Below are 16,450 nucleotides of genomic sequence, written 5' to 3' on the forward strand. Positions count from 1 at the left end.
CAAGCACCTTTAGTGCTGCATCCTACATTTCATAATTATTTAAACAGATATAGATATTATTATCTCTCTATTTTATTATCTTAAGCCTTAAAATCATTTTTTAATTAAAAATTTTTAATTGAAGTATTGTTGACTTACAATGCTACATTAATTTCTGGTGTACAGCATAGTGATTCAGTTATACATATACATATATATATATTCCTAAAAATATGGAATGCTTCACGAATTTGCATGTCATCCTTGCACAGGGGCCATGCTAATCTTCTCTGTATCATTCCTATTTTAGTATATGTGCTGCCAAAGGGAGCACTTAAAATCATTGTTTAAATTCAGAAAATATATTCACATTGAGGATCACAACACAAAATATAAACGTTGATTTTTCAAAGTATTAGAGAATAATTACATTTTTAAACTTGACTCGGGAAATTTAAATGGAAAGAGTTAGTAGCTATACATAATTTTGCAATATTGCATGAGTTTTTATATGAACCAATTTAGAACAATTATTTAAATTATAATATATGATGTAAACCAATCTTTATATTATAATTAAATGGTTCCAATCACCAACTTACATAATGTAAATTTAAAGTTTATACGCAGGCAAGTGCAATAAATTTAAACAATTGCCAGTTGCTGTAGCTCAGCTTGCGTTATCTGCCATACCAGTTGTGGGCTTGCTGCTAATTTGTAATTATAAAAGTAACTGAATGGTGACCGGAGCAGGAATGGCAGAGTAAGGACCTCTGAAATTCTCTCCTACATAAAAACAACAAGAACACTGAAAAAATGAGCAAAATAAACTCTTTTAGAACTCTAGAAATTCATCAAACCCTTGAAATAATCCAAGGAGCACTTATTCATGAAAAATGGCTGAATTTCAGTAAGAACATTGAGCTTTGTGACATTTTAACCTGCTCCTTTCCCAGCCCCCTTTCCTCATCACCATAGCAACCTTGAAAACCAACAGCCTCACCATCTCAATGAAAATCAGCAGCCTAGTGGCCTACAGGAGGAGGCAGATGGAGTCGAAGCTTCTTCAAAACTCCAGGCTTAGGCAACTGTCATTATTTGCCCTGTCTGATAGGTCCCTGTACTATGAGCACTCAAAAGGCTTCTCTTTACTTGACCTGACTCTGAGCTCACCCAGTATGAAAAGCCTTTACCCTGGGAGCATTTGTCAAAAGCAATCAGTGGCAATTGTTAAACATAACAGTTGCCTGAGGCAGTGACAACAGTAGGGGCAAATAAACTGTCCAAAAACTTAGAAAAGTCAAAGAAAAAGTTGTACGAGGGAGCTTTGAAGAGTGTCTACATATTCCTGGGAATCTAAAAAGTCATTCACATGTGTAGGGCTGTGTACATGCCCAGGGCTGTGCATGTCCCAAGGAAAAAGCTGAAAAAGCTATAAATTCTCACCTCTGGCTGACCTTGAGGCTCTGCATCAGCAGGAAGTGAAGCTCAAGACTAGTTGTCAATTGCCTGACTGAATGTCAAAAGTATGCCCCCATATGCACATAGAGCCCTGTGGCAAAAGCTGGGAAACTTCTTGGTTCCAGGCATTTAAAAATATCATTCACCAGTTACTACCTGACCTCTAAGCTATCTGAGCAGAGACTTCAGTGGCCACACACAACAAAGAATACAGACTTTACAGAATTGGTTCCGAAAAGTCACTAAACAAACACAACAACAAATCCTGTGAAGGGAGAGATCTGATTTCCAAATTTGCTGCATTGTATTATTTAAAATGTCCAGTATTCAACACAAAAAAATGAGGCATACAAAAAAAGCATATTTCATACATAGAGTAAAAAGCAGTTGATAGAAGCGATCCTTGAGGAGGTCCAGGCATTGGATTCCCTAGATGAAGAGTTTAAACTATTTTAAATGTACTCAAATAACTAAAGGAAATTATGTCTAAAGAACTAAAGAAAAGTATGAAAAGGACGTTACACCAGGCACAGAATATGAAGAAAGAGATAGAAATTATAAAAGAACCAACTAGAAATTTAGTTGTTGAGCGAATGTCAGCACTGCTTTTCCAACAGCATGTGTTTGGTTTGTGTCTCTGTGTCACATTTTGGTAATTCTCACAATATTTCAAGCTTTTTCATTATTATTATATTTGTTATGGTGATCTGTGATCAGTGATCTTTGATGTTACTACCTCAACTCACTGAAGACTCAGATGTTGGTTAGCAATTTTTAGCAATAAAAGACTTTAAAATTAAGATATTTACATTGTTTTGTTAGTCATAATGCTATTACACACTTAATAGACCAGAGTATAGTGTAAACATAACTTTTATTATGCACTGGAAAACCAAAAAATTTGTGTGATTCTCTTTATTGCAATACTCACTTTATTGTGGTTGTCTGAAATTGAACCCACCATATCTGTGAGGTATGCCTGTATATTTTTTGTTTGTAACTTTCCTTTCTCCTCTCTTATTTAAAAAGTATCTCCATAAACCACTGATTATAAATATGTGTTGATGAGAATACAATGTATAAAGATGCAATTTAAATGATCATAATAGTTCCATGGAGAGAGAGTGAATGGAGTTATGTATGAGCACATTTTTCAAAAAGCTATAGAAATTAAATTGGTATTAATCCAAACAAGATTGCTATAAATTAAGATATTAATTTTACTTCCCAGGGCAAAGGACACTAACAAGAAAATGAAAAGACAACCTACAGAATGGGAGAGAATTTATATATCTCTGATAAAGGTCTAGTATCCAGAATATATAAAGTAATCTACCACTGAAAAATAATGAGATAAATAACCCAATTTTAAAATAGGCAAAGAATTTGAATAGACATTTATTCAAAGAAGATATACAAATGGCCAATAAACACATGACAAGTTTATCCTTAATTATTTATTAGGGAAATGCAAATCAAAATCACAATGAGATACCACTTCACACCCACCAGGATGGCTATAATGACAAAGACCATAACAAATGTTGGTGACAGTGTGGAGAAATTTGAACTCTCATACTGCTGGTCAGACTGCAAAATGGTGCAGCCACTGTATAAAACAGTTTTGCAGTTTCTCAAAAGGTTAAATACAGAATTGTCAAATTACCCAGCAATCCCAATCCTAGGTAAGCATACCTGAGAGAAATAAAAACATTTGTCCATACAAAAACTTGTGCATGAGTGTTCATAGCAGCCTTATTCATAAGAGCCAAAAGGGGAAACAACCCAAATGTCCATCCACTAATGAATGAATAAAAATATGTTATAACCATACAATGGAATATTTTTCAGCCATTAAAAAATGCAATTCTGATATATGCAGTAACAAAGATAAAGCCTGAAAATGATACGCGAAGTGAAAGAAGCCAAAACCGAAAGACCACATATAAAATGTCCATTATAGGGATATCTATAGAGACAGAAAGCAGGTTAGTGGTTGGTTAGAGCTTGGGTGTGAAGGGAATGGGGAGGGGAATGCTAATTGGTATGGAGTTTCTTCTGGGGATAAAGAAAATGTTCTAAAATTGTGGTGATGGTAAATTATATCTCAATAAAGAAAATAATAATAATAATTGCACGGGCGGAATCCTCAACAAGAGCAGGGTTTCTTGAAATGTCCGAAGTCAAGTCAGGGCCTTAGACACCAGGGCCTTCTTGCAACTGAGTTTGACAGTGTAATGCCAATTTCCACCCCTAACACCTCCACCATCCCGGGATTAGAAAGAGATTCTGGCTCAGGACAGAACTGATAGCTTTCAAAATGTATTTCTGTTAAACTTTCAAAATGTATTTCTGCTAATCATTAACTATGATGAAAGGGTAAGGTATAGAGTCCCACTAAGGAAAGGAGTAGTAGCCCCTGTCAGAATTGTAGATTCTATCTCGTCAGTTTAATCCTAGAGCTGTAGGGTCTTATGAAGTCACTGGACCAGCCCAGCCATTTGGCAGGTAAAGTATAGTCAAATCTACCAGTGGGGCTGAGGCCCAGGAGACAATAACTTGCCAGAGTTAGCTGCATGCTGTGGAGTGGAGAGTGCCAGGGTTCAGCTGAGTCCAGGCTGAGCTAGAATTTGGATGTTGGTTCTTTGCCAGCTGTTTGGGAAGAAATGGATGTTTTCAAACAGTTCAGTTCAAAAGGGGCCCTAGGCAATGAGCCTTATGGGAAATGAGAGGAAATTTTAAAACCAAAATGGATAAAAGCAAAGGAAAGAAAAACTCTTTTGTTGTAGCAGGAAGAACCCTAGATAGTTGGGAGACACGAGTTACAGTCCAGCCAAAGGAACTCAGGAATGCCACAGTACTTTTCTGGGCCACTTCCTCATAGGTAAAGAAAGTAGACTGAATGGATTAGAGTGGTTTTTTTCTCCAACATATTTCAGGGAACTCTAGGGTATTGTTATGGACTAGATGGTTTCCTCCACCCCTCCAAATCTATGTGTTGAAGCCCTAATTCTGAATATGATTGTATTTGGAGATAGAGCCAAAAAAAAGGCAATAACTGTTGAAGTTATAAGGGTGGAACCTTAATTCGATGGTATCCATAGAAGAAGAGACACCAGATCTCTCTCTCACTCTTTCTCTTTCTCCCTCCCTCCCCGAGTGCACACAGAGGAAAGGCTATGTGAGGACACAGTGACAATGGGGCCATCTACAAACTAGGTAGAGAGTTCTCACCAGAAATCAACCCTGCACCTTGATCTTGGACTTCCAGCCTCCAGAGCTGTGATAAAATAAGTTTCTGTTATTTAAGCCACCCAGCCTGTGATATTTTGTTATGACAGCCTGAGCTGACTCATACAGGTATTGTTCATAACTATTTATTTTACTTAAATTTTTAATAGTTTATTTTAAAAGCTTAATAAAAGTCACAGATACACTTATATGTGTCATACGCCAAAAGTGTTAAAGACCTCTGATTTTTATTAAATTCTGCTGCCAGGTTAGCTCATTTTTGAAAAGACCTTTGAATAAAGCTTCTTTTCCTATCAGCTTAAATGAAGAGTATAAGGCTATTTCAGAGTAAGCTGTTTTAAATGAGTGAGGCACTAAGCATAGAAGGAGAAGAGATATAGACCCTGCCTCTCAAATGGTTAAAAATGGAAATTATTTACACACATCTTTTTAAACCACCACAATTTTATAAACATTTTTCTGTGTGAATCAGAAATACTGTACAACCAAATACAATAAATTCAATCTTGCACCTGAGAAAAAGAACCATGGCAATAGAGCAATTTCACCAATAATAGGTATATTATAAATAAAATATAAATGAAATGAATCCAGCAATGTATTCAAAATGATATCATGACCCAGAAGGATTTACACAAGAAATTTGAGATAATCAACACAAAAGAATCTACTTATTGTTAATTGTCATAATCTCTGGATGATGGCAATATGTAATTTAATTTTCTTATTTTTACTTTTTTATATTTTCTAATTTTACTGCAATGCATATGTACTGTTCCTATCATAACAAAAAGTTATAAAATAATTTTAAAGACAATCTGGGAGAAAACAGTTACAAAATTTGTATCACAAATAAAGGGCTAATATTCTAAAAATATGAAGAATTTTCTAAAATAGAGAAATAGAAGACCAGAAATTCTATAGAAATTGTTTTAAAAGGCATTCATAAAAAGAGGTTAAAATGCCCTTAACCATATTAAGATGTGTTCAACTTAACTCATAAGTGAAATGCATTTTATTTATTTATTTATTTAGACATTTTTAGAGCAGTTTTAGGTTCACAGCAATGTTGAAGGGAAGATACAGAGATTTCCCATATATCCCTACCCCGACATCTGCATAACCTTCCACATTATCAATGTTCCCTTTCAGAGTGGTACATTTATCATGATTGATGAACCCACACTGACAAATCATAATCACCCAAAGCCCATAGTTTACATTACACCTCACGCTTGGTGTTGTATATTCCACACGTTTGTCAGCATTTGGGGTTGTGAGTGTTCCAGATTTTGGCATTCTAATAGGTCTGTTGTGCGTAGTGGTATCTCATTGCTATTTTAACTTGCACTTCCCTGATGACATATGATGTAGAATACCTTTTCACATGCTTATGTGTCATCTGTATATCTTCTTTGGTAAGGTGTCTGTTAAAGTCTTTGGCCCATTTTTTGATTGAGTTGTTTATTTTCTTGTTGAATTTTAAGAGTTTTTTGTGTATTTTTGTGTAACAGTCTTCTTTTTTTTTTTTTTTTGGAGGTACTGGGGATTGAACCCAGTACCTCATGCATGCTAAGCATGTGCTCTACCACTGAGCTATACCCTCCCTCCAATGGTCTTTTATTAGATATGTATTTGTAAATATCTTCTCCCTGTCTGTGGTCTGCTCTTTCATTCTCTTGATATTGTCTTTCGTAGAGGAGAAGTTTTGTATTTTAATGAAGTTTAGCTTATTTTTTTCTTTGATCATGCCTTTGATATTATATCTAAAATTTTACTTCCATATCCAAGGTCATCTAGGTTTTCTCTTATATTATCTTCCAGGAGTTTTATAGTTTTGTGTTTTGCATGTAAGTCTGTGGTCCAGTTTCTGTTAATTTTTGTGACTAATGTAAGATCTGCATCTATTTTCTCTTTTTTTGCATGTTAATCTCCAGTTGTTCCAGCACCTTTTGTTGAAAAGACTATCTATGTTCAATTGTATTTCCTTTACTTCGTCAAAACTCATTTGTGGATCTACTTCTGGGATTTCTATTTTGTTTCAGTGATCTATTTGACTGTTCTCTCAAAGATACCATATTGTCTTGATTACCATACCTTTTACACTGAATTTTGAAGTCAGATAGTGTCAGTCCCCCAGTTTTGTTCTTTTCTTTAATATTATGCTGGCTACTCTGGGTCTTTTGTATCTCCATATATACTTTAGAATCAGTTTGTCAATATCTATAATATAATCTGTTGAGATTTTGATTTGTATTGTATTGAATCTATAGATCGAGTTGGAAAGAATTGGCATGTTGACAATATTAAGTCTTGCAATCCGTGATCATGGAATATCTCTCCATTTATTTTGTTCTTTGATTTTGTTCATCAGAGTTTTGTAGTTTTCCTCATATAGATCTTGTACATATTTTGTTATACTTATGACTAAGTATTTCTTTTTGGAGGGTGCTAATTAATGTAAACTGTATTGTGCTTTTTAATTTCAAATTCATCTTGTTTATTGCTGCTATATAAGAAAGCATTTGACTTGTATATTAATCCTGTATTTGCAACTTTGCTATTATTGCCTATTAGTTCCAAGAGGCTTGTGGATTTTTTTTCGTAAATTATTTGTTGTTGTGGTGGTGGTGGTTAATTCTTTGGAGTTTTCTGCATAGACGATCGTGTCATCTGTGAAAAAGTCAATTTTAGTTCTTCCTCCCCAATGTGTCTACCTTTTGTTTCCTTTTGTCTTGCGGCATTAGCTAGAACTCCCACTACAGTGTTGAAAAGGAGTAGTGAGATGGGACAACCTTGCCCTTTACTTGATCTTAGTGGGTAAACTTCAAGTTTCTCACCATTAAGTATGATAATAGCTGTAGATCTTTTGTAGATCTTCTTTATCAAGTTGAGGAAATTCCCCCTTATTCTTAGTTTACTAAGAGTTTTTATCATGAATGGGTAATAGATGGTGTCAGATGTTTTTCCTACATCTATTGATATGATATGATTTTTCTCTTTTAGCCTGTTGATGTGATAGATTACATTAATTGATTTTTATAACAGCCTTACATACCTGGGATAAACCCCACTTGGCTGTGTGTGTGTAAATCTTTGTATATATTGTTGGATTTTATTTATTAATATTTTGTTGAGGATTTTTGCATCTATGTACATGAGAGATACTGGTCTGTGGTTTTATTTTCTTGCAATGTTTTTGCTGGGTTTTTGGTATAGGGTAGTGCTGGCCTCTTACAATGAGTTACAAAGTATTTACTTTGCTTCTATCCTCTGAAAGAGGTTGTAGAGAAAAGGTAAAATTTCTTCCTTAAATATTTGGTAGAATTCACCAGTGAACCCATCTTGGCCTGATGCTGTTTTGGAAGGTTATTCATTATTGATTCAATTTCTTTAATAGTTATAGGCCTACTCAGATCATCTGTTTCTTCTTATGTGAATTTTGGCAAATTGTGTCTTTCAAAGAATTGGTCCATTTCATCTAGATTATATAATTTTGAGCATACAGTTACTCACAGTATTTCTTTTTTTTTTTAATATTTTTATTGATTTATAATCATTTTACAATGTTGTGTCAAATTCCAGGGTTCAGCACAATTTTTCAGTCATTCATGGACATATACACACTCATTGTCACATTTTTTTCTCTGTGAGTTATCATAACATTTTGTGTATATTTCCCTGTGCTATACAGTGTAATCTTGTTTATCTATTCTACAATTTTCTTTTTAGCCTTCTAATGTCAAGGGGGGTCTGTTGTGATGTTCCCTCTTTCATTACTGAAATTAGTGATTTATGTCCTCTCTCTCTTTATTATTTAGCCTCACTTGAGGCTTATTGATTTTATTGTTTTTTTCAGAGAACCAACTTTTAGTTCCATTGATTTTCTCTACTGATATCTTGTTTTCAATTTTGTTGATTTCTGCTCTAATTCTTATAATGTTGTTGATGTTATGTGTAGCCAGGGTTCTCACTGAGGAAGAAGAAACATTACAAATATGGAATAAGACAGGCAAGAAAAAAGAACCTTGTAAGAGTGTACTGGACTTGAAGGTGTCAGCATGTATGATTCAAAATTTCTAAAATACATATATGCACATGTGCATATATATGTATGTGTATGTGCCTGTGTATATGCATATTAATATTTCCTACTACTAACCACTGAAAGAATTTAGAAGCAAAGACACCCAAGTTACAATGAACAGACCTATCACTTTGCTCCTTACCTCTAATACATTTTCCCATTGTTGGGAACCAAGAATCTTTGGAAAAATGGCTGACTTCAGAGCTGGGGCAGGAAATATACAAGATGAGTGTGGAAATTCCTTGTTATGTGCTAGCAAGTAAGGCATAAATGATTTTCCCCCTGAACTATCTGAGAGTTGCATTCATCATGGCTCTTTACCCCCAAATACTTCAGTGTGTATTTCGCAAGAACAGGAATATTATCTGACAATCACAGTACAGTTATCAACTTTGATAAATTTCATAGTGATACAGTATCTACTCTACCATCTGAATTCCAATTTTGTACATTAATACAATAAAGTTCTTTATCTTTATAGGCATACTTTTCCTCCCATGCAAGATCTGGTCTAGGATCAGGTATTGTATTTGGTCACCATATCTCTAGCCTCCTTCAACCTGGAACATTCCCATAGTCTTTCTTTTTTTGTGAGATTCTTTTTTTTTTTTTTTTTTTTGCAGAATAATCTCTCCCTCCTCACTTTCTAAAATAGAACATTCTTTATTTGGGGTCTGTCTGATATTTCCTCATGATAGGTTCAGGTTATGCATACTTCCCTGGAATACTACATAAGTGAATACTATATGAATTCAGAGTATTGCATCCAGGGGAACACAATGTTCATCTGACACTCACCGGTGGAGTTAATTGTGATCACCTGGTCTAAGTGTTGCCTGATTTACATACTATCGAGATACTATTTCTCCCTTGCAACTGATAAGCATTTTGTAGAGACACACTTGAAGACCATGCATATGTCCTGTTTCTTTTGAAAACTTCCCCCTAGATTTAGCATCCACTGATGATTCTTACATGACTAAGCTTTATAATAGTACACACAACATCTATAAATATTTTATATGTAATTATCTATATCTTTATTAAGTTACAATCTCTATAAATACCTCTATATGTAACCATCTGTATCTACATTAAGTTAAATGTGAGTTATTACTGATGCCACCAGCTCTAATTCCATTATCACATGACATAGGTCATTCTAGAATTCTCCCTTTGATGATCTGTAAGTTTTCACTCCAACAGTGAGAAATCTGGTTCCACTATTCGCCACCTATTTACTTAATTGTTCATTTCCAGATACATGTATAGCAATTTCAGAACTGTTATCTCATTTCTGATGGGAAACAACTTATGTGCAGTTCATTTTGCCTTTAGTCTTACAAACTCCATTAAGTTCCAAAGTTACTTAGGTTAGCACCTCTTCCCCCAACCCCCCTCAGAGAGGTTGTTTCATACATTTGTAATGCAGTTAGATTTTCTTGTCACAGTCTGCATTCTTTTGGGGATTTCCTGAACTCATAAATAATTTTTTTTTATTTGCATACATTCAGATTGATTTTTTGTGCTGTAAAGTTCTATAGAACAAAAGCATAATGTCATTATCCACCATTACAGTATCATACAGTCCCAGAAGTCTCTGTACTCCACCTATTCCTCCTCCATTCACTATGAACTCCAGACAATCACTGCCATTTTTACTGTCTCTATAGTTTTTCTTTTTCCAGAATGTCATGTAGTTTGAATCATACAGTATGTAAGCTTTACAGACTGCCTTTTTTTCTCAGAAATATGCAATTAAGGTTCTTCCATGTTTTTTAACAGCTTGATGGTTCATTTCTTCTCATCACTGAATAATTTTCCATGTATGGATATACAACAGTTTGTTTATCCATTCACCTATTGAAGGACATCCTAGTTGCTTCTAAGTTTTGGTAACCATGAATAAAGCTGCTATAAACATTCATGTGTAGGCTTTTGTGTGGACATACATTTTCAGCTCATTTGGGTAAATACCAAGGAGCATGATTACTGGATCATTTGGTAGGAGTATGTTTAGTTTTGTAAGAAACCACCAAACTGTCTTCCAAATTAGCTGTACTGCTTTGCATTCCCAACAGCAATGAATGAGAGTTCCTGTTGTTCCATATACTTGCCAGCATTTGGTGTTGTCTTTTTTATTTTTTAAAATAAGCATCTGCTAGCTAGATTTTGAAGGCCAAGGAAATTTCTCAGGATAATTGCATTTTTGCTTTGAAGTTATTCTCAGTCTCCCAACACTCAAGGAGGAAAAGAAAAGAATTTTCCTAGAGCTACTGACCTTTAATTAAGTCCTTGCAACTTACCTTTAAACCTGTTATGATTTATTTATTTCAAATGCTTGTGAATAAATGTTCAAATAAACAGAATACTGATTTAATAAATGCCAATTGATGTAAATGATTCAAAAGACACTATAAAAAGTGAAAAGGCAAGACACATACAGAGAGAGACTTAAGATTTCTAAAACCATAGGATAAAGTTACGCACAGGATATATAGAGTGGCAACAAGTAAACATGACAAACAGTCCAATAGGAAAAATGGGCCAAGGATGTAGTTTGGTACATCATAGAAGAAGACACCCAACTGGACAAGAAGCATATAAAAAATACTCAGCTTTGCTAGTAATCAGGTAAATGCATATTCAAATGATTGCTTATTTTACAGTCATCACTGAAAAAAATCAGTATATGGTAACATCAGTGTGGTGGCAATATTAGGAAGTAGAAACTCACACTCTTGAGCAGGAAGTAGAAACCCACTTTTTGTGGGAGTGTAAGTTGATTCAACCATTTTAAACAGCCATTCAGAAACACATGATAAGCATTCCTTAAGGCTAAGTAATTATACCTCTAAGGATTAGCACTCCCTAATGTTCAGTAATTACACTTGTAGGCGTGTGCATATAATCTCTAGATTATAGACAGGGGATGCCATTATGAAAAAAAGAGGGATACAGACAAGTCACCAGGCAATTACAACATAGTGTGATCAATACTAAAATGAAAGTGGTGCAAGATGTCATTGGAGTATCCAAGAGGAAAGATCTAATCCATTTTGCAGATGAGGAAATCGAGACTTAGGTTAACTTATGCTCAAATTCACATAGCTGGGAAGAGTTAAAGGAAGGAATTCCATTTGGGTGTTCTAACTCCAGATATCCTACATAGTTAACCATTAACCTATTATTTCCCACACATTAAAAGCCTTCTTTATTTAAAATAAGCTTGTTATAGCCTTAAATTGTTCTCTAAACTTGCCCAAGTGTGAATGTGCAGATTTCTTCTTGACTGAAATCTGTTAGCGTAAACTGTCTTCATCTTACCTTATTATGACTAAATTTACTGCTCTTCTCTCAGTATGCTCAAAGAGTTTCCATACTGAGGAGTATAGGATCCAATGATACCATAATTTCTGCTTTGTGTAGCAGAGATTCGTTTCATTGGAGAATTTTTATGTATTAAGAGAGTATCACAAATACGATAGGTATTATAGCAAACATATTTGGTTCTCAATTCTGGGAGTCCATGTGTGATTCTCTGGGGAAGAATGGCTCTTTTATTTTGAAAAAGTATACTATTCTTTCCAATAAACTGTAGCTGTTGGCAGGGGTCACATGTAGTGCTTCTGATAGAGAAAGGAGACTCCTCCTTGGCCACCTCCTGCAGCCACCCTAACCCTGTTGATCAATAAGGAGCACAGGTCTTCACCAAATCACCTCCAAACCTAATTGTCTAGTAGCTTTTATTCCTAATTGGCATGACCTAAATGTCATGCTCAGATGCCAGATTTGACACATTTCTCGCTCTTGTCTCAACCCTATCATACCAACATGGACTGCTTTGATTATTTTGTGAGTTTTTTGTCCTGATTTCTCCTTCAGTTTCCCATTTAAAAACACATGAATCAATAGACAGGATGTGTTCATTAATTTTAGTTGTGTTTTCTTTTCTGTATGCCACTGATGCCTAAACTCACTGAGTTGAGTATGGGTAGGCACTGCGTTATTGAAATTTGTGCTCAAACTTTTATTTGGTTAAAAAAACAGGCATGCAGGAGTCCATCTCAACTGACATAGAAATGACAGAGATTCCTGAGTGGTTGACTCTGTGACACACCTACATGGGGGGCCAAGGACAATCAGTGAGAAATGATGAGTGGTTGTGGATTCAGGAAAAAGAGAAATAAGGTTTGAAAATTCCATTTCTGAAACCGGTAATTCAGGTAGGTGGCATTTTAAATCCTGTTTACCAGCTTGTTATTTTCCAGAAGTATGAGGGTCTATGGAAAAAGCATTTCTAAGGGGGTAAATGGATTCCTTAAGGTGTATGATCCAAAGAACACTCCACACTTGCAGTGTGGAGCATATTGTCTCTGTAAGGATCATTTGATTAGAACCAAGGGAACAAGGCCCAACCAAGCGGGTTGTGGAGGAACGTGACTGGCTATGAGGATATACCTGGAGTCGGGACTCAAATCCCATTCTTTCTGGGTGAAGCCTGGAGTACAGAGCCAGGCTCTGCTCTTGAGTTCCCTGTAACTTCCCCAGACCCAAAATCTGCTCTTCCTTTCCAGCATCCACTGTGTCTGAATCTATGTCTCTTCCTTAAGAGTCTGTCTTTCATTTGATCTCATTGCTCCTTTGTGAGCCTCTGTCTTCATTTACCTTCTGTTCACAAAAGGAACTGACCTTTATGTGGGAACTAGCTCTGCTCCAAAGGCCAGCACAGCTGTGCAACACCTCTGAAGGGAATGCAGCCAGATTCCCAGGCGAACTGTCTCTATTTTGTGTCTGAATGACGACAGAAACTATGAATTCCATCTAAGATGTTCATGAGAGGCTGATTGAGTTGGTTAGCAGACAAGCACCCATGGAGATGGTTTGGGGAAGAGGTTGGGCTTTGTGCTCCAATCCTGGATCTTCTTGACCTCTAATAGACTCACTCTGAAAGTATGATAAGAATAATAGTAATACTTTCTATATGTACTAACAGGTAAAGTACATCTCTGAGGGTCTGGTACATTAGAAAGTGCCCAGAACTGTGGGGTATCACTTATACTCATGTACAACTATGGCCACAAGACAAGAAGGACATCTTTCAGATCAAGATTGCCAGCTTCCTCTTCTTCCTTTCTACTTCATATTCATAACAGGAATCTACTTACAATTCAGCCATTTACATGCAACTAATTATAGGTTGTTTTCTATCATTATTGTCTTGGTCTTAAAGTTTCATGGAATTCAAGATGTCAGCTGTTCCTTGACAAAGTGTGACACTGACTGGCTTTTCCCATGTCTCTTGGAAGACTGTCTTCAGGGTCTTTGCAGCTCCTAAAGTTGACCAATGAAAACAGCTTGTGATGATGGCTCGTATGTGACCCAAACCAGCTATCTTATACGCCATGGGGCACCCTCCTTTCCACATGCCAGCATCTTAGTCATTTTCACAGACAATGACCCTAATTACTACAACTTTAATAGGAATTCTGAAGCTTATCAAATCATAAATCTACAGTTAGTAGGGGCATAGGGAAGTTGTGGATCTCCTCAAGCAATTTTTAAATTGAGATTCAAATAACATAAAATTCACCATTTTAATGTGTAAAAAAATTTTAGTATATTCATAATGCTGTGCAATTATCACTACTATCTAATTCTAAACCTTTTCTATCACTCCAAAAAGAAATGTCTTACCTATTAATAGTCATTCCCAATTCCCCCTCCCCTCATTCTCTAGAAACCACTAATCTACTGTCTGTCCTTATGGATTTGCCTAGTCTGGACATTTTATGTAAGTGAAATAATATAATATATGGCCTTTTGTATGTGGATTCTTTCATTTAGCATATTATTTTTAAGGTTAATCCATGTTGTACCATACATCATTTCCTCATTCCTTTTTATGGCTGAATAATATTCCATTGTGCAAATGTACCACATTTTTCTTATCAATTCATCAATTGATGGACATTTGAGTTGTTTTCACTTTTTAGCTGTGATGAATAATGTTTAATTCTTTGTAAATGTAGTAAATTCTGCACCCTCTGGTATTGAGAATGTGAGCTGATATTTTCAAGGCTACCCTGAGCTGAAGAGTGGGGATGGGACTAGAGCAAATTAAAATACCACAAAACTTACTGCAAATCAGCTTTTTTTTCTTGTATAAGTACTCCTCATATTGCTAAAACACTTTGGTTAGTGCCAAGATTTAATAAAAAGTCCATCTGACAGTTCTTGCCAGTTTTGTCATTGCCTTTATAGAGAGGCAAAATTGAAAAGTTCAGTTTTTTACTGACATCTCACATCAAATGTTAAATAAAAATAGTTGACATTTACCTGGAGAAGATTTGATGACGGGATAAGTCAAAGAAATCAAGTTATTTTGTCCTCGGGATGCAGATGCCCTGGGGCATCGCAGCCCTTTTTACTGTAGGGTTGGTAGTAAATTAAGCTTCATCTCATGCTGGAAATCCAACTGGTAAAAGCCCACAGAGAACAGCCTTTGTTCAACTGGTATAAAGCACTAGGAAAGGGATGACAACTATGACCAGCCTAAGAAGACCCAAAGCTCAATTTTGAGCAGGGAGAAGGCAGATCAGCAACTTTCTCCAGGACATGGGCTATTGCTGAAACCTGGCTGACTCTGAGCCTCTTAGGAAACTGCTGAGTCATAAAGTTGGCTCCATTAATAAGTGAATTTCAAGCAAAGAATTGAGGACATGTCATTAAGTCAGATACGCAAAGCACACGGCAACTCTGTGGGAAGGTTAAGGCATACATTTTGGACCCACACTCACATCAATAGTCTCTACAGAATTTATCTGGAATCAACACCAGGCTGAGAATTTATAAAAACAAAAATGTAGAGGGGATTTTTGTGAAATACACTGAGTCGAATTTCAGGACCAGGGCCTGAAAATTCTTAGCTCTTCTTCAGCTTTTTTGAAAATGAGTAAAGTAACTAGAAACTACAGGAAAAGCCAGAAAGGTGTCCAAGTGTATTGCATGATTTTGGGCAACTGAGGCACTGGACATGGAACCGACATTGGACCTGCAGAGATAAGACTATAGCCCAGCAAATCAGTTAACCTAGAAGCACTCAGTGCCTAGGTAGTCATCACAATGTAGTGTTGAGTTTTCGTTTTTAAACTTTAGAATCAACCCAGAGACAAAGCATGGAAGACTTAGTCTGGTTACAAAATAGAATATAATGTTAATTTTGCCAAGGAGATAAGCTGGTACTAGTATCAGGGAAGCAAGCATGAGGTAAGAGCCTGGGTGTCAATATCTTCATTTCACAGAATGGGAGATAATAGATGCTGTTAATAAAAAATGAGATAAGAAAATTCAACTATATTATTTACTTTACAAAGAACAAAAATAATAAAACATTAAAATTAAGGATGACTTAAATCATCATCATTCATAAACTTATAATGATATCAAAATTATAATATAATAATGATATGTAAAATTGATCAATTAAAAAATTGGGAAAATAGATATATGGTTGATCCTTGAATAACACATATTTGAACTAAACAGGTCCACTTATCTGTGGTTGGTTGAATCCGTGGATGTGGAACCACAGATACGAGGCAGCCACATATAGGGAGGGACAACTATAAGGTATATGTGGATTTTCAACTTTGCAGAGGGTCAGGGCCT

The 16,450-nt window shown here is 35.6% G+C and overlaps 1 non-coding gene across 1 annotated transcript; it reads right to left on the bottom strand.

Moving 5' to 3' along the window:
• Positions 1–206: 206 nt before the first annotated feature.
• On the bottom strand, positions 207–313 carry LOC116151129 (U6 spliceosomal RNA). The gene has a single exon (XR_004134905.1). It is a non-coding gene; the product is annotated as a U6 spliceosomal RNA (small nuclear RNA).
• Between the last annotated feature and the right edge of the window lie 16,137 nt (positions 314–16,450).

Source organism: Camelus dromedarius, chromosome X, assembly GCF_036321535.1.
Source record: "Camelus dromedarius isolate mCamDro1 chromosome X, mCamDro1.pat, whole genome shotgun sequence".
In the NCBI taxonomy this organism is placed as follows: Eukaryota; Metazoa; Chordata; class Mammalia; order Artiodactyla; family Camelidae; genus Camelus; species Camelus dromedarius.